Source organism: Chionomys nivalis, chromosome X, assembly GCF_950005125.1.
Source record: "Chionomys nivalis chromosome X, mChiNiv1.1, whole genome shotgun sequence".
Classification (NCBI taxonomy): domain Eukaryota; kingdom Metazoa; phylum Chordata; class Mammalia; order Rodentia; family Cricetidae; genus Chionomys; species Chionomys nivalis.
The window spans coordinates 121,139,584-121,167,388 of record NC_080112.1 but is presented as its reverse complement, the minus strand read 5'-3'; the positions used below and the strand labels follow the sequence as shown (position 1 = coordinate 121,167,388).

Here is a 27,805-nt window from a genome sequence, read left to right as displayed (position 1 = left end):
TAGCAAGGTAAGAGTTGGCTTTGATTTGCTCCTTTGCTTTTCTGATCTTTCAGCATATACCCCTACATCTGACTTTGGATTTTTATTACTAAAACCAATTACAACAGATACCCACTCAAGATATCTGTTATTATTTCATTTCTCCAAAGGACACAAAGTCCCTTTAGGACTCGAAACTATGATGTGCATTCCAGTCATCTACCCATTTCTGAAGCACTGACGAAAGTCCCCAGTCCTTTTGGTTCCTGCTAAGATGCTGGCACCATAACAAACCCCTAACACTTTTTTATGCTGCAATTGGGGCAAATTCAAAAGAAACTCATGACTTGCCTTCATCTTTACACCCAGAGCACACACAGTACAGAGGGGCATCCAGGAACAAAGTGAGTATAGGTATCAAATAAAAGAAGGTGTTTTATTACCTGCCCTTGTGTAGGCATGCACATGTGTGTGTGTGTGTAGATGGAGCTCACTGCATTCCTTTGGAATTATCACTTCACCTGGCAAATGTTCTTCACTACCCAACAAGAAGCCTTCTTGTCTTAAGGACTGAATTTGTAGAGCACAACCGCCTCATTGTTGAAACTTTTTGGATTACCCAAAGGAAAAGGCTAGCTCTCACTTCTTCCTCCAGAGTAATCTGCCCTTCCTTTCAAAGTGTCTATCTGTATGATCTCCTAGATGCAGGGTACAACAAGATTTATAGAAACCCAGAGACAGACAATGGGGTTCAAGCTGAAAATCAGAGAAGCAAAGCAGACAAACCACCAGAGAGACCTTCTACCTCTACCAGATCTTCAAGTAAAAGGGTGAGATTCTGTCTCCACGAAAGCTCAGACTCCACACTCCATTGAGTTCCTGTCTCTTCCCCTTTATAGTCCTCTCTCGACCTAGCCATATCACTTCTGTCTCCACCTCCCTAGTACTGACATTAAAGGCGTGGGACTCCCAAACTCTGAGATTCAAGTTGTAAGTCGATCTATAGATTCAATGCGATCCCCATCAAAATCCCAACACAGTTCTTCATAGACCTTGAAAGAACGATACTCAACTTCATATGGAAAAACAAGAAACCCAGGATAGCCAAAACAATCCTGTAAAATAAAGGAACTGCCAGAGACATTACCATCCCTGACATCAAGCTCTATCACAGAGCTACAGTAATGAAAACAGCTTGATATTGGCATAAAAACTGTGATGTGGACCAATGGAATCAAATTGAAGACCCAGATATTAATTCACACATTTATGAACACCTGACTTTTGACAAAAAAGCAAAAAAGATACAATGGAACAAAGAAAGCATCTTCAACAAATGGTGCTGACATAACTGGATGTCAATCTGTACAAGAATGAAAATGGATCCATATCTGTCACCATGCACAAAACTCAAGTCCAAATGGATTAAAGATCTCAATATAAATCTGACCACACTGAACCTGATAGAGAAGAAAGTGGGAAGTACCTTCAATGGTTGGGCACAGGACACCATTTCCTAAATATAACCCCAGTAGCACAGACAATAAGAGCATCAATAAGTAAATGGGACCTCCTGAAACTGAGAAGCTTCTGTAAAGCAAAGGTCACAGTCAATAAGACAAAAAGGCAGCCTACTGAATGGGAAAAAATCTTCACCAATCCCACATCAGACAAAGGAGTGATCTCCAAAATATATAAAGAACTCAAGCCGGGCGATGGTGGCGCACGCCTTTAATCCCAGCACTCGGGAGGCAGAGGCAGGCGGATCTCTGTGAGTTCGAGACCAGCCTGGTCTACAGAGCTAGTTCCAGGACAGGCTCCAAAGCCACAGAGAAACCCTGTCTCGAAAAACCAAAAAAAAAAAAAAAAGAACTCAAGAAATTAGACATTAAAATTCGAAGTAACCCAATTAAAAAGTGGTGTACTGAACTAAACAGAATTCTTGACAGAAGAATTTCAAATGGCCAAAAAATACTTAAGGACATGTTCTTCTTCCTTAGCTATTAGGGAAATACAAATAAAAACAACTTTGAGATACCACCTTACACTTGTCAGAATGGCTAAGATCAAAAACACTAATGAGAGCTTATGCTGGAGAGGTTGTGGAGCAAGGAGAACACTCATCCATTGCTGGTGGGAATACAAACTTGTGCAACCACTTTGGAAATCAGTGTGGTGGTTTCGCAGAAAACTGGGAATAAACCTACCTCAGGATCCAGCAATTCCATTCTTGGGAATATACCCAAAAGATGCTCAATCACACTAAAAGAGCATTTGTTCAAGTAGGTTCATAGCAGCATTATTTGTAATAGCCAAAACCTGGAAACAACCTAGATGTCCCTCATCTGAAGAATGGATAAAAGAAGTGTGACACATCTATACATTAGAGTACTACTCATCAGTAAAAAATAATGATGCCTTGAATTTTGCATGCAAATGGATGGAATTAGAAAACATTATCCTGAGTGAGGTAACCCAGTCCCCAAGAAACGAATATGGTATGTACTCATTCATAAGTGGATACTAGTCATAAACAAAGGGCAACGAGCCTATAGTTCAGGATTCTAGAGAAACTAAGTAATAAGGTGAATCCAAAAAAAGCATGTATAGACCCACCTGGAAATTGGAATCAGACAAAAATTTTGGAGTAGGGGGGCATGGGGTAAAAGGAAGGGGGGAAGGGGGTTTGAGGAGAACTTGAGGGAATGGGATAGTCGAGATGGAGGGAGGACAGATATAAGAGCAAGGAAAGAGATACCTTGATTGAGGGAGCCATTATGGAGTTAGCAAGAAACCTGGCTCTAGAAAAATGCCCTAGAACCCACAGGGATGTCCCCAGCTAAGACCCCAAGCAATAGAGGAGAGGGTGTCTGACCTGACCTTACCCTGTAATCAGACTGATGAATATCTTAAATGTCACCATAGAACCTTCGTCCAACAACAGATGGGGAACAGAGGCAATGACCCACACTGGAGCAATGGACTGAGCTTCCAAGATACAGTTGAAAAGTGGAAGGAGTGAGAGTATGAACAAGGAATTCAAGACCATGAGGGGGTCATCCACTGAGACAGTTTGCTTGAGCTAATGGTATCTCACCAACTCCAACTGGACTGGGAATGAATGAGCATGTGAACAACAAAGGCCCTCTGAAGGGGGTGGACAGTTGGGGCAGACTGAGGGGCCACTGAGAGTGACACTGGGATGTGTCTCTACTGCATATACCAGCTTCATGGGATCCTATTCTCTTTGGATGTAAACCTTGCTCAACCTAGATGTAGTAGGGAGGGCCTTGGACTTTCCACAGGGTGGGGTGCATGGCACTCCCTTAGGGTTGGAGGGATGGGGTCGGAGGGTCTGAGGAGGGAGAGGGAGGGGACTGGGAGGAGGGGAAGGAGTGGGAATTTGGATTGGAATTTTTTAAGTAATAAAAAAATAAAGGCATGAGTCACAAGCACCATGATCTCTTTTTGGATTGATTTTGTCAAGCCCAGGGTGGCACTGAACTAACAGAAATCTGTCTGCCTCTTTTTCCTGAGTCCTGGGTTTAAAGCCATGAGCAGCCACTGCCTGGCCTCTATGACTAACTAGTGGCTTAGTTCTGAACTCTGATCATCATTTCTTTATTGAAATACAAATAAAATATCACTACATTTCCCCCTTTCATCTAAATAAAAAAGAGAAGGCTATAACTAATATAAGAAAAGCTAAATATAATAAGTATAATAACTATATACAATATATACAGGCCATAAGTACATTAGCAATGTCTAGTCCATTTGCATTTCAGAGAAATTACTCCATTATCTATCCTATCTTGGTGAGTCCAAATCTTGTACCTAAAATAATTTATATCATAACTCGCATTACCATCCAAAACTATCTTTTGATATCTCTCAACCTTATACACTTTGGAACTTTTCAGGGAGTTTCTTTTCTGTGTCTGATAAACAAGGAAAATATAACTAAAACTATCTAGTCTTCAAATTTCTAAGAGACCCAAGAAGTAAATAATATTAACTGAGTAAGCAGGAAGTATGAGCAAGCAACTTCCAAAAAATATGAGAAATGACCAAAAACAGCTTGTACAGTTTGGGACAACATACTATCAGCAGTTGAGGGAAGGGCATTTTCTTACCCAGTGGCTTACTTTGGCCCCAAAGAAAGTAAACTTCATGTGGAGTTTCTTCAATGCCTATTATCTTCTCTGAAGTAGATTGGGACTGCCAGGAGCAGACATGTCTCATTGTCATAAAAAAGAGCCTCTGTTACTAAAATATCTTAAATGCCATATTCTGCAGATCTCTAAATTGTTTGAAAATGACTTGACTATCTAAAATATATCTGTTTCATTTTGAAAATGTACCTAAAATGTCTACAAGTTCTATTGTAATAGGTGACTAATGATTAACCTGCATTTCTTTATTATCCTAAAGAGTAAGTAAATATAACTTTCAATTACAAGAAATTTGTGTTATATTGTTAAATAAACTGTATAGATACAATACCTTGAACAAGCTTAGAAACATATGTACAGCATGTTTTATCAAAATTAGTATCAAATTTGTATCCATGTACAAAATTTGTATACAATATGCAAAAGTCCAGTCCAATGTAAAACATGTAAAACTAGTAGTTGCTTTTTAAAAGTAGTTTCAATAATCTACCCTTTTATCTTATCAAATATGTATTATCCCTTTTTCTTTTCAGAGTAGATTTAATAATCTACCCTTTTATGCTATCATATCTGTATCCTTTTTTTCTTTTCAAAACAAGAACTCTGTATCTTATCTCCTGTCTTCAACTTTCTTCCTGACTGTAACCAATAACAAGTTGTAACTGAGGCCCCTAAACAATGACAAATATTCATAACCCATTGAATGACCAAAAACCCACTCTACTACTTGGGAGTGGGCGTTGTCTTCTTAAATTTACTTCCTGCTATCTTGGGGTAACAGCATCTTGAGGGAAGCCTGAAAAGAAAAACTTGGGTTAATAGTCTAGTCCTGAGAAAGGTAGCTGTATTATTTGTTGTCCAGATTCTGCATAATGGGAAAGTGCAGGGCTTGTCTCAAGTCCTAGCTAGAGTAGTCTATGAGGCTAGAATATCTCGGTTAGTCACATCAAAATTGTTCTAAACAGTTTATAGTCCAAAGAAGACCCTTAGGTGATGTTTTTCAGCTTTATGGTCATGTTATGGTCCTGAAGGAATAATCGTTGTGGGACCCTATCCTCCTTTTGGAGAATTCAAAGGCATGCTCATGGTTCACTGCAGAAAACTAATACAGACTCAAACATGAAATCATGCACAGATAGATAAATGAAGCCCTTTTCTAGAATTAGCTAGTACTCTATATAACCATTAATATCATGACAAAACCTTTAAAATACTACATATTTATCTTATAAATGATAAATTTTGAGATAATATTTTGGCCGTTAGAAAAACTATCAAATATTCAAAATAAAACCATAAGATTATGAGACTAGTGGCAATAAAATAGTCCTTAAATATTTATTTTTCTTCTGTCCCATATCCGTTGTCTCTTCTGACATGAGACAGAGATTTTGGATTTTCCTTTCACAAGCATGCTGGCTTTAGAGGAGAGAGCCACAATCCAAATTCAAAGCCAGCTTTAATCTTTAAGTGGACTGGGACTACAAAAAAAACCATTTGCATTATATGTCTGTAGAGGATGACAGAAAGAAATGTTTGCAAAGATTTATGAAATTTTATGCTTTTGGAAATATGATATACCAATAGGCCAATTTACCCTTTTTCTTGGGACATTTTTCTGGATGATTTGTCCTTTTTCTTCCTATGTCTCATTTATCCAGTGGTTTTCAGATTCCTTAGCTGGATGCCTTTATTCTCCTGAAAAGACAGACACAAAACCGTTCCCAAACCCTAATTTTTTGTGTGTGGGGGGGTGGGATTATCTTTTGGCAAGTTACAGCTGAAGAAATGAAAAGCATTTGTTAGTTTTATATGTTAGTTTAGATTAAATGCCCATGCTGCTTGATGTACAATCATTTCTTCTAATTAAGAGATTTCTCTTGTTCAAACTGAGTCTTTTTCAAATTTGATGGTATTGATAGCTTTTCTTCTCCTGTGGAAACAAAAGCAAAACCCCTTCACTACCATAACACATATACTGGTTTCCATTCTGAGGTCATAACATCTTTAAAGTATATTGACTGATTTAGTTCCCTAGTTTTCTACAATCCAATGTCTCTCCACAGTTGTTGTTCCTTTCTCATTAGTATTTAGAAAATTTAAAGTTAATAAGGCATCATGCAATCTATTTCTGGGTGTCTTTATCATTCCTTTCTGTTTATTTAGCATATCCTTTAGAGTTTTATTCTGTTTTTATAACTGAATACCCTGTAGAATTGTGTGGCATACCTGTAATATGCTTTTTTTCATAATAAGAGAAAACTGTCATTTTCTTAGAGACATATGCTGGAGCATTGTCTCTCTTTATTTGTATGGGTATGCACATGATGGCCATAACTTCTAGCAAATGTGTGATAATCAAATCAGCATTTTCTGAGCTCAAAGCCAATGCCTATTTAAAATTCAAGTAAGTATCAATGGTGCGGTGTACATATTCTCCTTTTGGAGACTTCTAAGGTCACTGTGAGGTATGCGCATGGTTCATTGTAGAGAACAAATAGAGACTCAAACCTGAAATCATGTACAGATTAAAATTAGTACTCTATAGGACCATTAATATCATGACAAAACTTTAAAATACATATATATTTATCTTATAAATTTTGACATAATATTTTATTTAAAGAAAAGCTTTTAAAGAGTCAATATATATAAAATCAAGGGATTATGGAATTAGTGGTAATAAAATAGTTTTTAGTTTTTTTATCTTCTGTCCCATATCAGGTGACTCTTCTGGCATGAGACAGAGATTTTGGATTGTACTCTAACAAGCGTGCTCGGCTTTAGAAGAGGAGAGATTCACAACCCAACTCTAAAGACATCTTTAATTTTTAACTGGACTGGGAGTCCCAAAAGATCATTTGCATTGGTTGTAGAGAACAACAAAAGGAAATATTCGGGAAGATCTATGGAATTTTATGCTGTTGGAAATGTGATAAACCAATAGGCCCAATTTACTCTTTTTCTTGGGACATATTTTTTTCTGGATGATTTGTCCTTTTCCTTCTGATGTCTCATTTGTTTAGTTGTCTTCAGATTCACTAGCTGGATGCCTTTATTCTCCTGAAAAAACAAAAAACACTTTCCCAACTCTAATTTTAGAGTCATTTTCTTTTGGCAAGTTATATCTGATCAAATAAAAAGCATGTGTTAGTCTTATAGTTTAGTTGAGATCAAACGGCCATGGTGCTTGATGAACAGTCCTCTCCTCTAATCAAGAGATCTCTCTTTGTCAAATAGAATATTTATCAATTTTGATGGTATCCATAGATTTTCTTCTATTGTGGAAACGAAAGCAAAACTACTTCTCCAACATAACACATATCCTGATTTCCATTTTGAGGTCAAAACATCTTTAAAGTATAAAAGCTGATTTAATTCCATAGTTTTTCTATTACACAATGTCTCTCATCAGCTGTCATTCTTTTCTCATTAGCATATATAAAATTAAAAATTATTGAAGTATGACCTGATGATACTCTGGATTTCCTTGGTGTCTGTTGTTATGTCCCCATTTTTATTTGTATTTTGTTAATTTGGAGATTCTCTCTCTGACTTTTTATTAGTTTGAGCAAAGGTTTATCTATCTTATTAATTTTCTCAAAGAACGAACTCTTTGTCTCATTGATTTTTGTATTGTTTTCTGTTTTTGTTTAATTAATTTCAGCCTTCAATTTGATTATTGCCTGTTATCTAGTCCTTTAGGATGAGTTTGCTTCTTTTTGTTCTAGAGCTTTAGGTGTGCTGTTAAGTCACTAGTGTGAGATTTCTCCATGTTCTTCATGTAGTCATTTAGTGCTATGAACTTTTCTCTTAGCACATGTTTCATAGTGTCCCATATGTATAGGTATGTTGTACTTTGATTTTTATTGAATTCAAAGGACTGAAATAGGCCTTCTGAATGGGAATGACATTTGTGTGTCTTGGGCAGTTTGTGGGGCCATTATTAGTGGAACCCTTGATAGCAGAACAAGTATTTATCCCTAGTGCATGATCTGGCATTTTGAAGGCCATTCCCTATGGAGGGATACCTCAAGTGCTATGACAGTTTTTGATGACTCTCCATGGGAGGCCTCACCCTCTCTGAGGAGTGAATTAGACATTGGAGGAGTGGGAGGAAGGGGGGAAGAGGAAGCGGTGATTACTATTTAAATAAATAATGGTTTAATACAATAAAATAACATACAATAAAGAAATTGAAAGTTAATAAAGCATTGTGCAACCTATTTCTTGGGACTTTATAAACACTTTCTGTTTATTTAGCATATCCTTTAGAGTTTGATTTGATTTTTCTATAACTGTCAGACCTGTAGGATGGTGTAGTATACCTGTAATTTGCTTTATAAAAAATAAGCAAAGAACTGTTTCATTTTCTTAGAAACATATGCTGCAGCATTATCTGTCTGAATTTATACAGTTATAACCATGATGACTGTAACTTTGAGCAAATGTGTACTTACTGAATTAGTGTTTTCTGAACTCAAAGCAGTTGCCCATTTAATTACTAAATAGGTATCAATGGTGTGGTTTTAATATTTTAGTTTTACAAATTCTACCAAATGGAACACATCCATCTGCCAGATTTCATTCCTTTGAGTACCTTTTTGTAGCAGAGTTTGGTTGTATGAAGAATAAACAGGACATTTCCTTGTAATTTATTTGGCTTATTGCCACATGACGGAAAATACTTTTCTTAAAAAAAATGCTATTGATATGATGTGCTTTTTCTAAATTCTCAGACTTCCAACAGATTTCCTAGGTTCACTCATTCAGGCCGTGAATGCTCCCTGTTTGACAATGAAAACCATTTTACAGGAAAAAGGGTAATTTTCCAAAAATCCAGGGAGGTTTATCTTCCCTGGACACCTGTGACATGACATTAATGTTGGTGTGTGTGTGTGCGTGTGTGTGTCCACCTCAAGTGGGCATGGAAAACAGACCTAAGTTCAAACATAGAAGGGGCTGTTGGTCTGAAGTTAAAGTCCTTAGAGACTCAGCCCTCAGCTGAAGCACAGGTGTGACATCTGGTTGTCTGCTTTTGGCAAGGTACCTGGGACCTTTGGCTGGAAAGTTTACGGGCATTTCTAGAACCAGCCCATAGTTGTGAGTGGTCTCAGGCCAGTGAGAAGTCAGAGCAGACCAGTCACAGGGAGTGCAATTACAGTAATCAAAAGTGCTCCTTCAGTTGCCACCTGGTAGAGATGGAGAATGTGAAAGTTCTGGCAGGGTTGTCTAGACGAAAAGTGATTGAGTCCCTTTTCTTCTGGGCAATTCAGACTTTCTCAATAATGAAGGTGGCCTCTAGAGTCTCAATCACCGATGCTATATGGGTCACACATGACCCTTAGCATCAAGAGGCCAACAAAGGGTCCTGAACACGTGTGCCAGCTAGAGTGCGCCTGGCAAGATGAGTGGTGCTGTATTCAGGCCTAGGAACAATTTCTAGCCTAGATTTTGTTTCTGTGTTTTCTCCTGAATCCTCTATTTAATGACTGGTTTCCGATTTAGTTTTTCTGTAGAACTCTTATGCCTTTGTGGAGATTCAAGAGGCTAATGTTGAGTTCTGCCACCTTGGAGTTTAGTGGAAAGAGGGTGTTTTTTTTTTTTTTCTCAGTCAAGGGTAGGGAAGTGGTCCTGGCTACCTTGGCATTCTTGGTGTAACACCGCCATCAAGCAATATGACTTTTCTATTCCTGCCAACACCTCAGTGCGCTGTTTCTCAACAGGTCGGAAGGTCAGAGTGAGGATGCTGGGAGCCTCTGGTCCCAAGACTGAAATGAAGGACTCTCAGGCTAGCTTGCCAGTCCTAGAGTAATCTGGGGTTTACATGACCCATTTTGGCCCCAGCCAGTACCATCCCCTGAGTATGGCTAGGCTCAAAAGAAATATATTCACCTACTCAAGAAGTAGCGGCACTGAGATCCTGTGTCTGCCATGTATGTCAGGGTGGGGAGGGGTTCTCTGCTCAGCACTTGGGGTGAAGATATGTGGGAAATTTGCAATGCCCTCCTAACATCATAAAGGAGAGTCTACCCAAGTGCCTTTAAGAACAACAGAGTCTCTGATCCTTTGGGTTTCTCCCCCTTTTTTGGGTCCCTCCTTAACATCCCCTCATTTCTTAGAGTCAGAGTCCGGCCTCTAATACAAGCCCTCAAATAATACACATATAAGTAATATTTTATGGACTAAGAAGGTTGTGTTTATGTATTTAGGTCAACAACAAAAGAGGCCATAAATTTGAGTGCTGGGAAGCAGAGAATAATGTGACCTGTTAGAGGGGTCATGGAAAGGAGGAAACAATTTAATTATATTTTAATTTCAAAAAATAAAAGGAAGTAATGTTTTTGAAGATTGCCCTAATCAGCCTCTGGAGTCACTGTGACTCTGGGTGTGGTAAACTGAGGAGTATCTGGTAGGTCGATATCCACGTAGGTCAGAGCCAAAGCAAAGTACTTACATAGCAAAACGAATGTCAGATTTTTACTGATTTACTATGTGACTTAGAAACCAAAATGATGGGTCTTAACTCATGAGAGTTGACAGCTGGTAACTCATTGGGAACGTTCCTCACTTTTTACATTGATTAAAACAAAACAAAACAAACAAACTAAAGAAACATGAAGATAGAGCAAGTTATGTAATTCTGGATGATCTGCAATACACTATTGTAGACCGTGCTAGCCTCAGACTCATAGATCCAGCAGTCGTAAAAATCCTAGGATTAAAGGATACCACACCCATCAATAAATGAGAAATCTTAAAGAAAATGTCTTAGTGATTAAATAAAAAGAATATAAGAAGAGCTTGGTGTCTGAGAAATAGACCATATATTTACTTTCTTCCTGGCCAACTGTTTCTACGTCATTTCTACCTTCCTTTCCTCCTTCCCTCCTTCTCCATTACCTATTTTCCCCTTCTCTCCTTCCCTCTTCTGTCCTTCCCTTCCTCTCTCCCTCTCTGAAGGCTGACATGCTCACTGTGATGACTCTGCATTGTTTTCTATCTCTACTTGCTTTCTGTCTTCTCTGTGTTTTGAGTGTCTTTGTTCCATTTGTACTTTTAATGTCCTTCCAGAGTGTTACACCTATCAACAGCAAAGGTACATCATTAAAGCCAAGCCTTCAGCATGACCCAAGTCTATGGGGGATAGCTGCAATGATGGCATGAGTGGTGTATAGCAGGCAGTGTCCTTCTTTAGGGTGAAGCTGAGTAGGGACAACCACAGTCAAGCAAGGAAGGAAAACATCAGAGGAAAGGTACCACGTGGCCAGCTTTGACTACTGGTGCCTCCCTGTGTGAAGCCTCTAGCTGCAAAACAGACTCATGGGCAGATCACCGCTCTGGAAAGATTTTCTGTGCTAGGCCACCTTACTCAAGACTCTCTGAGAATATGCAGGGTAAAAGCCCAAAGTCAAGATTGGCTGTCCCTTTTAAACTGCAAGGCTCAGGTTCTCCTTAAAATGATTATGAACTCTCTCTCTCTCTCTCTCTCTCTCTCTCTCTCTCTCTCTCCCTCTCTCTCTCTTTCTGTGGGTGTCTATTTGTGTGTTCCCTGCATTAAAAGTAAGATCATAAAGGGTGCAGAAGTCATTGCAGTGTATACTTCCTGATAGTAGGTATGATAGACAGCACTAAGTTCAAAGCATGAATGGCTGTTGCTCCGAGGTGTAAGCCCTTTAAGGACAGTACACTGAGCAGAAGTTTAGGTGGGATCATCTGGCAGGGAGTGCAGAGAACACAGAGAAGTGGCATCCATTCCTGTCAGGTGGTGAGTATCTCTGCTTGTGACATGCTGGCCTGGACCTTGGCTGGAAAGGACATGGAAGGTAGTAGATGCCTGGGGCCAATAAGAAGTCAGAGCATCAAGTCACATGAAACCTTAATGCCATCCTCATCCTAAGAAGGGCTTTCTCAGCTTGAGGTCGGTACAGATGGAGGGTTTGAAATCACTGACAGGGCTTCTCAGTGAGAAAGGAAAGAGATCTTTTTCTGCTTGGCGATACAGAAAGTCTCGATGAGGAGGAGGACAGCCTATGCAGGCTCAGTCCTTCAGGACAGAAAGGCTTCCGGTTGCATAGTTAAAACCATTTCTCAAGGGAAAATGTTAATTCTACAATAATCCATCAAAGTCTGGCCTCTATGAATACATGGGGCATGGAATCTACATTATGTTGTGTGTGTGTGTGTGTGTGTGTGTGTGTGTGTGTGAGAGAGAGAGAGAGAGAGAGAGAGAGAGAGAGAGAGAGAGAGAGAGTGAGTTTGCCCATTGTTAGTCATAGCCAGCCAGAAAAACACATTCCTTTCCTAACACCTATACTCATTTAGTCCTGAGCCATGTGTCCAGATGCTGTGGAGAACATATGAAGGAAAATTGTGTTTCTGAGTTTGTCCCAATTCTGCCACAAGTGACTGCCTGATGCAGGGGTGCTGGTAGCCTGGTGTGGTGTTGACATCCTGGCAGAAGTAGGAGAACTTGGATCTCTGGAATGTGTGTAGATGCCTCTCAGTCTATGTAAATCCCATTAGAGAGCTTTCCTTTGCCTGCCTTGAGAGACACAGAAATGGGTAGCTGGCTGGATGCACCTGATAAAGAAAGGTACACATACAAGAATGATTCCGCACCTATTGCAGACAGGAAACAGTGGGAAAATAATAGTTGAAAATGAATGTGTGGGTTGATAACAGTGATTGATTACCAAGAGTCAGGTCATAATGGCAGTTGGATAAGTTAAAAGAAATGATTCAGAGACTGAGTTCAAGGCCTAGTAGGGAGGGAACACTTGGGATGTAGGAAAGGTTCTTCTTTTGATATTTTCTTCTTCAGAAATCAGGATCCATTGGAACACTAACTTTCAGCAAAGGAAGAAGATGACTCAACCCAAACTCATGCATGATGTGGAAGATGGCACAGAGCATCCATTTGAATGCACAGCCAGGGTGATGAAGTCAACAGGTTGAGGTCTCTACACAAGACGACCAAAGTGTTTGGGTGACAACTGCCTGGCTATGTTGGTCCTGGCTGTGGTGTAAGAAGCTAAGGAAGATCTATTGGGAGCTCTCCAAGGCCAGCTGGACTGGGACTCAATAAGCATGGGTTGAAACTGGACTCTCTGAACATGGCGGACAATGGCACTAGGTTTCGATCCTAATACATGAAGTGGCTTTGTGGGAGCTTAGCCTGTTTGGATGCTCACCTTCCTGGACCTAGATAGAAGTGGGAGGACCTTGGTCTTCCTGTAGGGCAGGGAATTTGGACTGCTCTTCAGTATCGAGAGGGAGGGGGAATGGACTGTGGGGAGGAGAAGAGGAGTGGGGATAGGGGGAGGGGAGCGGGGGGAGGGGGCAATATGTGGGAGGAGGGGAAGGGAAATGGGAAACGGGGATCAGTTGGAAATTTTAATTAAAAAAGAATAAAAAAAATGAGAAAACAAAAAAAGAAGCTAAGGAACTCACAATGAAACTTCTCGTGTAACTCAGTCTCATTTCTCTAGATATGAATCTATCCCTAGTCTTAGGCCCTGTGAGGGTTGGTGTTGTACCTGTCTTGTGCCAAAGGTTCACATTCTTCTCTGTCCCATGCACTTTCCCTGTCAGGAGGATCCTATGTGCCTGTTAGGAGGAGGGGGGTCAGCTAATCTTGAATGTAAAGCCTAGGTGAGTCATGGTTTTCCAGAACCTGCCCAACCATGGAAAGCCTGGACACATATTGGTTACCACTGACTCTAGAGTCAGGATCTTAGCTGAGGCTCCTGCACACATGTGCCAGTTAGAGTTTCCTCCTTGGCTCTAGAGATACGGGCCATCTTCCACACTGGGTTGAGTGTCTGGCCAAAGTTTTGTTTCTGTGGCTTATGCCGACTCCTGCATCTAGTGTTGGGTTTTCCAATTTCGTTTTTCTATATGGTGTTTATGCCTTCAGGGTGTGACATACCCTGTGATGTAGTGACTGAATATTGTGGAGTGAGGACCCTGTTCTGTGACAACCTTATCTCCCCTCCCCCTTTTCCCCCTTCCTGTCAGAGCATGGGATCCTTACCAAAAGACTCCAAGACCCACCTGGGCAGAAATGTCCAAAATTGAATTCAACTACCTTGTGCTGGAGTGGAAAAGAGTTGGCCTTTTTTTTTTAATCTCTCAGAAAAGGGTAGAGGGAGAAATGCTGGAGGAAGTACACCTAAGCAGTCTTTCTGCAACTCTGCTATAATGCGGAATTGCTTTCGTGTTCCAGTCAACACCTCAGAGTGTGGTTTCTTCTCAGGTCTTGGGATGAAGGAATGAGGGTGCATGGGGACTCTGTTTTCCAGATTGAGGTGAAGGAGGCTCTAGTCAACATCCCAGCACTAGGAAAATCCAGGGTCCAGGTCATCTGTGTGGCTCTCTCAAGCTATCCCCTGAGGTTTGCTATGCTGTAGAGCAATAGTCAGAGCTATGCTGGGAGTACAGGCTTAGATTTTCTGTGGCAGCCATGTTTGTCATGGTCCAGAGGATCAAATGCCCACGTGCCAGCTTCTTTGGAGCAGATAATGTGTGAGAGCACACTGTGACAACTTCATATCCTCTTATGACCGTCAGTGAGTGAGGACAGCCCAAGTGCTGTAGGCACAACATGGTACCTGGCTTCATCATTTTTTTTTTTAATTCTCTTGTGTACCTACCACTCATTTCCTGGAATAAGATAATGGCTTTTGGGTGTCTGGTGTCTGATTACAGGCTTGGGGAATGCTCAGATTTCCACATGTCTTCATATTTGTCAGTCCTTTCCTTTCTTCATTTCCTTCTTTCTCCATAAGTCCATCCTTATGCATCCCTTCCTTCTTCACATTCTGCTTCACACTAGCTCTTTCCATCCTATGCTCCCATCCCCATTCTGTTCTTTAGGATTCATTTTCTTTGCTTCCACACAATGTGAAAGGCACGTTACCGTGGCCGTGTGTGTGTGTGTGTGTGTATGTATGTATGTATGTGTGTGTGTAAAACTGCATTCCTTCTCCAAGGTTCACCCGTGGCCAGAGTTGTCCAAGATTGGTCTATGTCATCTTGAAGTCTAGCAGCAAATCCTTGACATGTTTCTTTCTCTTCTTTTCCTCAGAGGAGGGTGGAGGGTGACAATGAGAAGAAGGGTCCCTGGCATTTTAGGAGCAATACTGCCATCGAGCGGAATTGCTTTCCCATTTTTGCAAGCACCTTGGGGATCTGTTTCGTAGCATGTCTGCTGGTGAGCAAGCAAGGAAAGAACACGTGAGAACTCTGGCTTAAATTCTGAGTGAAGGGGACTCTAGCCAGTCGTGAGGTAATCCATTGTCCAGGTAACTGCTATGGCTGCTCCCTTGTAAGCCTCTGAGGATCACCCTGCCTCACAGCAATATCCAGAGCTATATGGGAAGTGTAGGTTTGGATTTCCTGTGGCAGCCATGTTTGTCGGGGTAGAAAGAAGCTTTCTTCCTGGGACTCAGCACCCTAAGAGCAGACATGTGGACCACAGCCTTTTAAATCCTTCAAATTCTCCTACTATCATGAAATATAGACAGCCCAAGAACCTGTAGGCGCAGCAGGGTTTCTGGCTTCATGATTAATTTTTTTATAACTTCCCCTGTAACTAGTGCTCCTTTCCTGGAATTAGACATTGACTTAGGGTTTGTGGTCTCTGTACATAGAACTGGGTGGTGGATCCCCAGAAATTCTACCAAATAGTCTCAGGTACAGCATTCATTTCTTCCATTCTTTTCCTCTTCCTGCCTCTGTTTTTCCTTGTCCCCTTTCCTTTTCTGTGCTTACATCCTCATTCTGTTGTGTGTGTGCCTCATTGTCCCTTCTTGTTTCCCTGTCTGCTTTGATTTCTAGGTTTATCTTCCCTTTGTAATTTTGCTGTCATTTCAATAGTGCTGTGGTAGCATTCAGTGTCTTGTACTTGCAAGCAAAGGGTTCAGTATGAAAATCAGGTCCCCAGCACAAACCAAGTGTATGTTGACTGAAGGATGGGTGTGTGAGTGGGCTTTGTGGTGGAGTAGGGTGTTTGGGGGAAATGGAACTGTGAACTGTGAGGGTGTGAAGGTGTGGAGGAATCTTCCTTTTGTCAGCCAAGTCAATTGGTAGTAGTCAGATGCAGGCAGAAGATGGTGTCTGAACTAGGGAGCTTTATGTCAACTTGAGAGACACTAAAATCATCTGTGAGCAGGGAATCTCAATTAAGTAAATTCCTCCATGAGCTGGGCAGTGGTGGTGCTCCTCTTTAATCCCAGCACTCTGTAGGCAGAGGTAGGTGGATCTGTGTGAGTTCAGGGCCATCCTGGAATACAAGAGCTAGTTCCACAACAGGCTCCAAAGCTACAGAGAAACCTGGTCTTGAAAAAAATCAAAAAAAGAAAATTCCTCCAGAACGTCCGGCTGTAGGCAAGTCTGGAGGGCATTTTCTTAACTAGTGATTGAGGGGAGATGGTCCTGCCTATGTGTGGGTGAGGCATTCCTAGGTTGGTGGTCTTGGGTTCTATAGGAAAGCAAGCTGAGAAATCAAGGGAAGTGCACCAGTAAGCAGCACTCTTCCACAGCCTCTGCATAAACTCCTGCCTACAGCCTCCTGCGGGTTGTGTTCCTGTCTTGGTTTCTTCCAGTGATGAACAGTAATGTGGAAATGGAAGCCAGGAGAAAACTTCCCTCCCCAGTTGGGTTTTGCCCTTGATGTTTCCTCACAGTAATGATAACCTTAACTAAGATAGTGTCCTACCTTACTTAAGGTCAGAGTAGTGACAAGCACAGTCCAACAAGGAAAGTAGATGTGAGGTAAAACTGGTACCCTTGGACTGGTTTAACTACCAAGGCCTCATGGACTAATCATGCCAGTTGAAAAATGGACTTGTATGCTGGTCAGCACTCTTACAGGATTATCCTCTGTTCTGAAGAGGCCCAGAGAACACCCAGGGTCAAGTTCAAAAATGGCTTCCACAAAATGTGATGACTGTAGTAAGTGGAAGCTGGTGTGTACAACCAGAGGCATTTTTTGGTCAGGAAAAGCCCAACTTTTCCCTTTAGTAAAAATGAGTCTATATTGACCTAGACTTATGAGTAAGCTGTAGTGTGCTTTTATATGTTAGTCTGCACATTCGTAGTGTGTCCCCTGCCGAGGATGGAAGGACAAAGAACAGTGTGGTTCTCAACCTGACTCATGATTCTTTGCTGATAGAAAGACTCTTTTAATGGTCTTTCTTCCTTCGTGCTGTTCAGACCTTCTCAACAGTAATGGAATGTTTCCTGTAAGTTCAGTTCTTAAGGAAAAGTAGGCTTCCATTTTGGCAGTAAAACGTACATCCTGGGCTAGAGAGATGGTTCAGCTGTTAAGAGCATTGCCTGAGTTCAATTGCTAGTTATTATTTGAGCTACAATCCATGCAGCTCTTTAGGTGAGACTCACAGACCCTGGCTGTGAAACATAGCCTTGTACTTATTTTTATTTATTAAAACTCTGTATAAGCTATCATTATTATTATCAAATTAGATAGTATAGCTTAGAGATGAGTCATCTTCTTCACAATCCACACATAAAACTGCCTAATAGAATAAGATGTTTCCAAGAGATAAATCCATTATATTACAGGCAGTAGAGATCTCCCCACATCTACTCACACCATGCTAGATATAAGAGAAGGAGAGCTGCAGCAAACATGTAAAGGTACAGCAGAATCATAATACAGCCCAGGGTCTGCAGTCCTGTGCCCTTGCCTGAATGAAATTGGCCCATCAGAGTGTTCCCTTCTGGGGGCTGACACCTGGAACTTCCATTGTAACTCATTGCTCCTCTGGCACAGCAACTTTTTCTTAGTGAGTATCTTTGTTTTTGTTATAGAGTTTTCAAGTGTGCTGTTAAGTCACTAGTGTGAAATTTCTCCACGTTCTTTATGTAGGCACTTAGTGATATGAAATTTTCTCTAAGCACTACTTTCATTGTGTCCTATAAATTTAGGCACGTTGTATGGTCATTTTCTTTGAATTTTAGGAAATCTTTGATTTCTTTATTTTTTTCCTTGACCTATTGGTGATTCCAGTGAGCACTGCTTAATGTTTATGTTTCTGTGGGCTTTTTGAAATTAGTGTTGCTGTTGAATTCTAGTTTTAGGCCATGGTGATTTGATAAGATACATGGGGTTATTCCAAGTTTTTTTGTGTGGTGAGAGTGGGGTGTTAAAGTCTCCCACTATTAGTGTGTGGGGTTTGATGTGTGATTTAAGCTTTACTAATGTTTCATTTACAAATGTACATGTCCTTGTATTTGGGGCATAAATGTTCAGAATTGAGACTTCATCTTGATGGGCTTTTCCTGTGGTGAATATAAAATTCCTTCTCTATCTCTTTGGTTTTTAGTTTGAAGTCTATTTTGTTAGATATTAGGATAGTTACACCCACCAGCTCGTTTGAGTTCCCTCTGATTAGAAAAATCTTTTCCTAACCCTTTACTCTGAGGTAATGTCTGTCTTTGAAATTGAGGTGTGTGTTTCTTGTATGCAGCAGAAGAATGGGTCCTGTTTTTGTATCTATTCTGTTAGACTGTGTCATTTATAGGCAAATTGAGTTCATTGATACTAAGGGATATTAATGACCAGTGATTGTTAATTCCTGATATTTGGGGGTTTTATTGCTGCTGGTGGTACTGTATTGTGTGTTTCCCACTTTGGGATTTGCTGGTGTGAGCTTATCTATTGTCTGTGTTTCCATGAGTGCAGCTAACTTCCTTGGGTTGGAGTTTTCCTTCTACTACTAGAAGTAGGGTTGGATTTATAGATAGGTATTGTTTCAATTTGGTTTTGTCGTGGAATATCTTGTTTTCTCCTACAACGGTGCTTGAAAGCTTTGCTGGGTGTAATAGTCTAGATTTACATCTGTGGTCTCTGCAAAATGTCTATCTAGGACCTTCTGGCTTTCCTAGTCTCCAGTAAGAAGTCCAGGGTAAATCTGATAGGTCTGCCTTTATATGGTACGTGACCTTTTTCCTTTGCTTAATATTTCCTTTCCTTAATATTCTTTCTTTATGCTATATGTTTAGTGTTTTGATTATGATGTAGCAAAGGGACATTTTTGAAGGGTTCAGTCTATTTGGTGTTCTCTCAGCTTCTTGTATTTTCATGAACATGTTCTTAAGGTTGGAAAATTTTCTTCTATGACTTTGTTGAATATATTTTCTGTGTCTTTGAACTGGAATTCTTCCTTCTATCCCTATTATTCTTTGGTTTTGTCTTTTCATGGTGTCCCAGATTTTCGGAGTGTCTTAAGAATTTGTTAGCTTTAGGAGCCAATGACCTCTGCCAGAGCAGGCCTGAGCCAGCAACCTCCACAGGAGCAGGTAATGAGTGAGCAACCTCCCAGGCCTCAGCCAATGGCCTCCACAGGACTGGGCCCCAGCTAGTGATCTCTGCAGGAGCAGGCCTGAGCCAGGAGAGGCCTGACCTCTCTGGGACAAGGCCAAAGCCAGCAACCTGTGTGGGATCAGACTCAAGCCAGCAACCTCCATAGGACTGGGACCAAATCAGTAACTTTCACCAGAGCAGGCCCAAGCCAGAAACATCTGTGAGAACAGGTATGAGCAAGAGACCTGCAAGGGAGCAAATCTGAACCAGCCACCTCTGTGGGACCAGCAACTTCTATGGGAGCAGGAGCCAGGAACCTCCATGGGAGCAGGCCCAAGACAACAACATCCTTGAGAGCAGGCCCAAGTGAACAACATCTATGGGAGCAGGCCTGAATGACCTCTTGGATTTCAGAGAGACATTCAGGAGTGCTGAGTGACCTACAGGAATGCCAAGTGACCTCTGGGAATTCCAAGACACCTCTGAGGTGACTGAAATCATGGCCCTGACTCCATTATAAGGAGCAATCATCTGAGCCTTGGCTCCACTGGCACCTGAAAGAGAAATCACCAGAGACATAGTGCCAACTATATCAATCAGAGGAAAAGATGGGTAGACAACAAGGTAAGAGCATACTCAATACCACAAAGAGCAACATGGCAGCAGCAAAAACTATTAGCTCTATAACAGCAAGACTTGAACAAACCAATACAGATGAAGTAGAAGAAATTGACCTAAAAATAACTTTAGGAGAATGTTTGAGGCCCTTAAAGAGGAAATGAAAAATTCTCTCAAAGAAATCAAGGAAAAGGCAATTAAAAATTGGAAGAAATAAAAAACTTAAATAAAACCAGGAAAAAGCAATCAAACAATCAAAAGAAATGATTAAAATTTGAAAACTGGAAAAGAAGCAATAAAGAAAACATAGTACAAGGGAAATCTGGAAATGGAAAATGTAGGAAAATGATCAGGAAGCACAAATTCAAATATAAATAGCAGAATACAAGAGATGGAAGAGAGAATCTCAAGCTTTGAAGATACGATAGAAGAAATAGGCTCATCAGTCGAAGAAAACATTAAATCTAGCAAAAGCATAGCACAAAATATACAGGAAATATGGGACAACGTGAAAAGACCAAAACTAAGAATAATAGGGGTAGAAGAATGAGAAGAAGTTTAACTCTAAAGCACAGAAAATATATTCAACAAAATCATAGAAGAAAACTTTACCAATCTAAAGAATGATATGCATATGAAGATACAAGAAGCTTACATAACACCAAATAGACTTGACCAAAATAAAAGTTTCCCTTGCCACATAATAATCAAACCACTAAACACAAAAAAAAGAAAAAATAAAGAAAGAATATTAAGAGCTGCAAAGGAAAAAGGCCAAGTAACATATACAGGTAGACCTATTAGCATTGTATCTGATTCTCAATGGAAACAATGAAAGCAAGAAGTTCCTGGTCAAGCATTATGCAGACATTAAGAGACTATGGATGCCATACCAGACTAACATACCCAGCAAAACTTTCAATCACCATAGACAGACAAAGCAAATATTCTATGACAGAACCAGGTTTAATCAATACTTAGCCACAAACCCATCCCTACACAAAGTACTAGAAGAAAAACTCCAAACCAAGGAAATCATCAACATCCACAAAAACACAAGCAATAGATGACCTCACAGCAGCAAATCTCAAAGCATCCACAAAAACACAAGCAATAGATGATCTCACAGCAGCAAATCCCAAAGAAGAAAAAAAAACCACACACAATAACATCACCAAGTCAGGCGGTGGTGGCACGTGCCTTTAATCCCAGCACTTGGGAGGCAGAGGCAGGTGGATCTCTGTGAGTTTGAGGCCAGCCTGGTCTACAAGATCTAGTTCCAGTACAGGCTCCAAAGCTATAGAGAAACCCTGTCTCAAAAAACAAACAAATAAATAAATAAATAAATAAATAACATCACCAACTATGAACACTAAAATAACAGGAACTAGCAATCACTGGTCATTAATATTCCTTAATGTAAATGGACCCAATAGCCTATAAAGAAACACAGGCTAACAGATTGGATACAAAGCAGAATTCATCCTTCTGCGGAATACATGAAACATACCTCAACCTCAAAGACAAACATCACCTCAGAGTAAAAGGTTGGGAAAATTTTTTTCAATTAAGTATACCTAAAAAACAAGCTGGTAAGCCATACTAATATCTAACAAAATAGACTTTGAACTAAAATCAATCAAAACACACAAAGAAAGACATTTCATATTTGGCACAGGAAAAATCCATCCAGAGGAAATCTTAGTATTGAACATTTATACCCCAAATACAAGGGCAGCCTCATTTGTAAAAAAAAAATACTACTGAAGCTGAAATCATACATTAATCCCCACATACTAACAGTGGGAGACTTCAGTACCCCACTCTCACCACTGGACAGGCCAACCAGGCAGAGAAATAAAGGAACTAACAGATGTTATGATTTAAATGGATTTATCAGACATCTGTAGATCATTCTATCCAAACATAAAAGCATATACCCTTTTCTTAGCACCTCATGAAACCTTCTCTAAAATTGACTACATACTTTGTTGCACTGAAAACCTCAACAGATTAAAAAAAATGGCAAAACCCCATGCATATAATCAGATCACTATGGCTTAAAATTAGAATTCATCAGCAACACTAATTTCAGAAGACCTACAAAAACATGGAAATTAAACAATGCTCACCTGAGTCACCAATGGTTCAAGAAAGAAATTAAAGACTTTCTAAAATTCGATGAAAATGACGATGCAACATACCCAAATTTATGGGACATGATGAAAACAGTGCTAAGCTAAGAGGAAATTTCATAGTACTAAATACCTACATGAAGAACCTGGAAAAATCCCATACATTTAGCATAACACCAGAAAACTCTAGAACAAAAAGAAGTAAACGACCCAGGAGGACTAGACAGTAGTCTAAGGTAACCTCTCCAGTAATGACTCTCTTTCATTTTAATTGATACATACACCATTTAGGTTATATTTCAAGTCACAGACTGTTGACTGACTGTAGCTTTAAATATAACAAATACCTTCCCAAGGATTCAGCTGCCTTCTCAGATTTTTAATGATGATGCTTAGATAGGAGAGTTGATTTCCAGAGATTTGGAGAAAAATCAAAATGTCAAGTGTTTCAATTGTGGCACCAGAATCTTGGCATCCACTTAGTCTCCTCAGGAGGTAAATGTTCAGGTTTTAGGGATTGAAACTTTATCTCAGGTAAAAAAGAGCATGAGATGGGTGAAATGTACAGGGCCAGAAGGACAGAGAGGAAAATTAAAGTCATATGTGGCTAACATAGCAATGAATTTGTGGAAATGTGATTAGTTACAACAATGGAATGCTCAGATTAACATTCCCCCAATCTCAGAAACAAATCATAAATTAACTTAAGTTTCTGAGAAAACTATTAGAAGGTATTACAAAGAAGATTCACTCGCCATTCTGGTTGTACAAAACAGGACCCAACAGCTGCTGATTTTTCAAAGGCACCAAAGATCCTACCTTTAAAATTGTGGACAGACAAAGCTGTATGAGATGCACAATGGCCTCTAACAACAGAGAAACTGCAGGCCTTGGAACAGGTGATACAGGAGCAGACAAATAGTCAGCATATTGTAGAATCAACCAGCCCTTGGAATTCTTCTGCATTTATAATTAAAAAGAAATCTTGAGATTGGGGAATGGTAACAGATTTAAGGGCTATTAATAAAGTGATTCAGTCAATGGGCTAACTACAATCTAGAATTCCTTTGCCTTCTGTGTTGCCTAAAGGATGGTCTCTTATAGTTATTGATTTATTTTTTTATTATTTTTATTCTTTTTAATCAAAAAAAAAATTTCCACCTGTTCCCGTTCCCCATGTCCCTCCCCCTCCTCCCAAATATTGCCCCCTCCCCCCACTCCCCTTTCCCTATCCCCAATCCTCTTCTCCTCCCCCACTCCATTCCCCCTCCCTTTCAATACGGAAGCACAGTACAAATTCCCTGCCCTGCAGGAAGACCAAGGTCCTCCCACTTCTATCTAGGTCCAGGAAGGTGATCGTCCAAACAGGCTAAGCTCCCACAAAGCCAGTTCATGTATTAGGATCGAAACCTAGTGCCATTGTCCTTGGCTTCTCATCAGCCTTCATTGTCCGCCATGTTCAGAGAGTCCAGTTTCAACCCATGCTTATTCAGTCCCAGTCCAGCTGGCCTTGGTGGGTTCCCAATAAATCAGTTCCACTGTCACAGTGGGTGGGTGCACCCCTTGTGGTCCTGACTTCCTTGTTCATGTTCTCCCTCCTTCTGCTCCTCATTTGGACCTTAAGAGCTCAGACTGTTGCTCCAAATTGAGTCTCTGTCTCTATCTCGATCCATCGCCAGATGCAGGTTCTAAGGTGATATGTAAGATATTCATCAGTATAGGATAGGATCATTTCAGGTTCCCTCTCCTCAGTTGCCCAAGGTACCAGCTGGGGACATCTCCCTGGACACCTGCAAGCCCCTCTAGAGTTAAGTCTCTTGCCAACCCTAAGCTGGCTCCCTTAGTTAGGATATATACTTCGCTGCTCCCGTATCCGAAAGGGGCACACTCATCCATTGCTGGTGGGAATGCAAAGTAGTGCAACCACTTTGGAAATCAGTGTGGCGATTTCTCAGGAAATTTGGGATCAACCTACCCCAAGATCCAGTAATACCACTCTTGGGAATATACCCAAGAGATGCCCTATCATATGACAAAAGTATCTGTTCAATTATGTTCATAGCAGCATTGTTTGTAATAGCCAGAACCTGGAAACAACCTAGATGCCCTTCAATGGAGGAATGGATGAAGAAAGTGTGGAATATATACATATTAGAGTACTACTCAGCGGTAAAAAACTGACTTCTCGAATTTTGCATGCAAATGGATGGAAATAGAAAACACTATCTTGAGTGAGGTATCCCAGACCCAAAAAGAGGAACATGGGATGTACCCACTCATAATTGGTTTCTAGCCATAAATAAAGAAAATTGAGCATGTAATTTGTGATCCTAGAGAAGCTAAATAAGAAAGTGAACCCAAAGAAAATCGTATAGTCATCCGCCTGGATAGGGGAAGTAGACAAGATTGCCGGGCAAAACTGGGAACTTACGGGTGAGGTGGCTTAGGGCTAAGGGGAAATGGGATGAGAAACGTGAGAAGGGGAGGATGGGAGGAGCTTGAGGGATTGGGATGGTTGGGATATAGTTATTGATTTAAAAGATTATTTCTTCACTATATCTCTATAAGAAAAAGACAGAGAACAATTTGCTTTCATGGTATCTACTTAAAAAATTCTTAGTGCTAAGAGATATCAATGGAAGATTCATCCAGAGGTAATGATAAATACTCCACCCTGTGCCAATATTTTTTATGACAGCTGTTGGAAATGATATGTAAGCAATTTCCTCAATGACATCTTATTATCTGAATGAAATGTAGATACTATAGAAAGAATGTCGAAGAAGTCAAGAAAATTTTGCCTTGTTAGAGATTAGAAATTGCTCCTGAAAAAAATACAAAGAGGAGATTCTACTAACTCTTTAGGCTATAAGATAGCTTACAAAAATTCGATTCAAAAGTTACAAATTAGGAGGGATCAATTACAGATTTCTAACGACTTTCAAGGATTGGTAGGAGATATTTTCCATCTATGGCCCACTATTGCAGTAAATTCCGATTAACTGAGTAATTTGTTCAAAACCTTGAAGGTGAAAAGAACTTAAATAGTCCCAGAAAACTGTCAGCTGAAGCTGAGAGAGAATTGGTTTTGATAGAAGAAAAATTACAAGATGCACATGTGGATCATGTGGATCTGAAGCTTAACCGCATTCTCATTCTGGTCATATTACTCTCTAAGCATCATCCTACAGGAATTTTAATACAGAGGAAAGACATTCTCTTAGAAAGGATCTTTGAACCACATAAACTGTCTAAAACAATAAAAAACATGTATAAAAATTCTCTGAGTTGATTCTAAAAGGAAAATTGAGACTTCATCAATTAGCAGGAATAGAACAATCAGAAATGGTAGTACCTTTTAATAATGATGAAATAGCCAAACTATTGCAAGAAAGTGAATCCTTGGCACAGAGCTTGCAATAACTTTTTGGGAGAGATTAACAACAAACATCCCAAAGCTAGAGAATTCAATTTATATAAAGAACTACGTGCATTCTTCCTCACATTGTAAAGGGAACACCAATATTTGGCATCCCAACATCCTATACTGATGTAAATAAATCAGGAAAGGCAGGTTACAAATCAGAAAATTTATGTAAAGTAGATCTAAGCCCTTACGATTCTGTCTAAAATTCAAATTTATATGCTATTCTCATGGGATTAATGGATTTTATGAAACCTCTCAGCATAGTTATTGATTTGCAATATGCAGAAATAGTTGGTTTTAATATTGAAACTGCTAAATTTATACCAGATAGTATAGAATTGGTTTTTTTATTTATTCAGTAACAAGAAATAATCAGGAATAGGAATCATCACATATATAACACACATCTGGTCCCATACAGGTCTGCCATGTCCTCTAGCACAAGAGAATGAAGAAATCGATTAATTATTGATTGGAAATCTGCTGGAAGCCTCAGAATTTTAATAAAACCCATCATATCAATAGAAAAGGTTTTTAAAAAAGAATTTTCCATCACATGGCAACAAGCCAAAGAAATTACAAGAAAATGTCTTACTTGTTCTTTATACAATCAAACTCCACTGCCAGCAGGAAGTAACCCAAAAGGTATTCAAAGGAATAAAATCAGGCAGATCTCTTTGTTTGAGGCCAGTCTGGTCTAAATGACAGTCAAGCTTAGGCAATGTGTAGCTTGGTCTCTTAGTAAGCATTCTAACAATGGGACCAGGACCACTCCCGGGCACTTAGCTGACTTTTGGGCTTACCTCATTCTGCCTCAACATAAGAGGAGGAAATTGGACCTACCTGAATTGTGCCATGCTTTATGCAAGCCCATGGGAGGCCTGCCCCTTTCTGAATAGGGATGAAGGAGTGGATGGGGATGAGGGTAAATAGGAAAGGGGAGATGATGAGAAAAGAGGAGGGAGGGGAAACTCGTTGGTATGTAAAATAAATTTAAAAAATATTTAAATAAAGAAATTTAAAAAGATATTGTCATGTATCTCAGGATAGACTTTGGACTTCAGACATTGAAATAGGTTTGAGACTGTTATAGACTATGGAAATTTCTTGAATGCATTTTTGCATGATATGTCTATAAGCCTTTGGGGATCAGGGAGTGGAATGTGGTGGTTTGAAAGAAAATGGTCCCCAAAGGGAATGGCACTATTAGGAGGTGTGGCCTTGTTGGAGTAGATGTGGTCTTGTTGGAGGAAATGTCATGGTTTGGAAGGCTTTGAGGTCTTTTTCTCAAGATTCATTCAGTGTGACAGTCTGTCAACTTCCAGCTGCCTCTGGTGAGCATGTAGCCAGCACCACAACTGTCTGGTTGCTGCCAAGTTCCCTGCCATGATGATAATGGACTGAGCCTCTGAAACTGTATGTAATTAAATGTTTTCTTTGTAAGAGGTGCTGTGGTCATGGTGTCTCTTCACAGCAATTGAAAAAACCCAAGACATGTAGATTCCCAGGGAATCACTATCATGCATTGGGAAATACTTTTCACTCCCCAACAAGAAGCCTTCCTGTACTTAAGGAATGCATCTCCACAGGATTCTCTCTTCATTGTTGAGAATTTCTCTTCATTCTAATGAAAAAGACTATTGCCCCTTTTCCCTCTAGACAGCCCTGTCAGGGCCTCCACATGCTCCATTACTATATTTATGGGCTATATTAATTACATATTAGTGGGCTGTCCATCTGAGGGAGCCCTTCTCATGCTGGCAATTGAGCCCCTTTGGGACAGATCTGCTCCAATTTTTCCCTAGTCTGAGGCAACATCAGTCCTGGCACTTTCCACATATATACTTTCCTGCCAACTCCCCCTTAGGTGAAGGAAATCTCATTCTCACCACGTGCCAAGGTTGCGTTCTGTTCTCCCAAATATTCCACTGGAGGGACCAGTCATCACAAAGGTGGAGGGCGACCTTTTTAAAACTGACCCTGGGTGTTCTCTGGGACTGCTGAGCAAGGTAGCTACGGAAAGAGACACCTCTTTAAGAGCAGGGGCTTGCTTGTATGTAAGTTATGTAAGTTTTTACAGCTCAGTTAGGTTTGCTAAGCAAGCTCTGGCAGTGAATCAGTCGAAGGGGCCTCTTTTGCA

The 27,805-nt window shown here is 40.2% G+C and overlaps 1 long non-coding RNA gene across 2 annotated transcripts in view; it reads right to left on the bottom strand.

Moving 5' to 3' along the window:
- LOC130867585 (uncharacterized) overlaps nt 1-27,805 on the bottom strand; it is a 68,004-nt gene that overhangs the window by 5,813 nt on the left and 34,386 nt on the right. Inside the window, exons 5-6 of one of the 2 annotated variants that reach the window (XR_009056466.1) lie at nt 5,752-5,852; nt 4,116-4,950 (exon numbers count right to left, since the gene is read on the bottom strand). The exons of the other annotated variant lie outside the window; for it this stretch is intronic. This is a non-coding gene — a long non-coding RNA (uncharacterized LOC130867585). The remainder of the gene's footprint in view (nt 1-4,115; nt 4,951-5,751; nt 5,853-27,805) is intronic. 2 annotated transcript variants of the gene reach the window in all.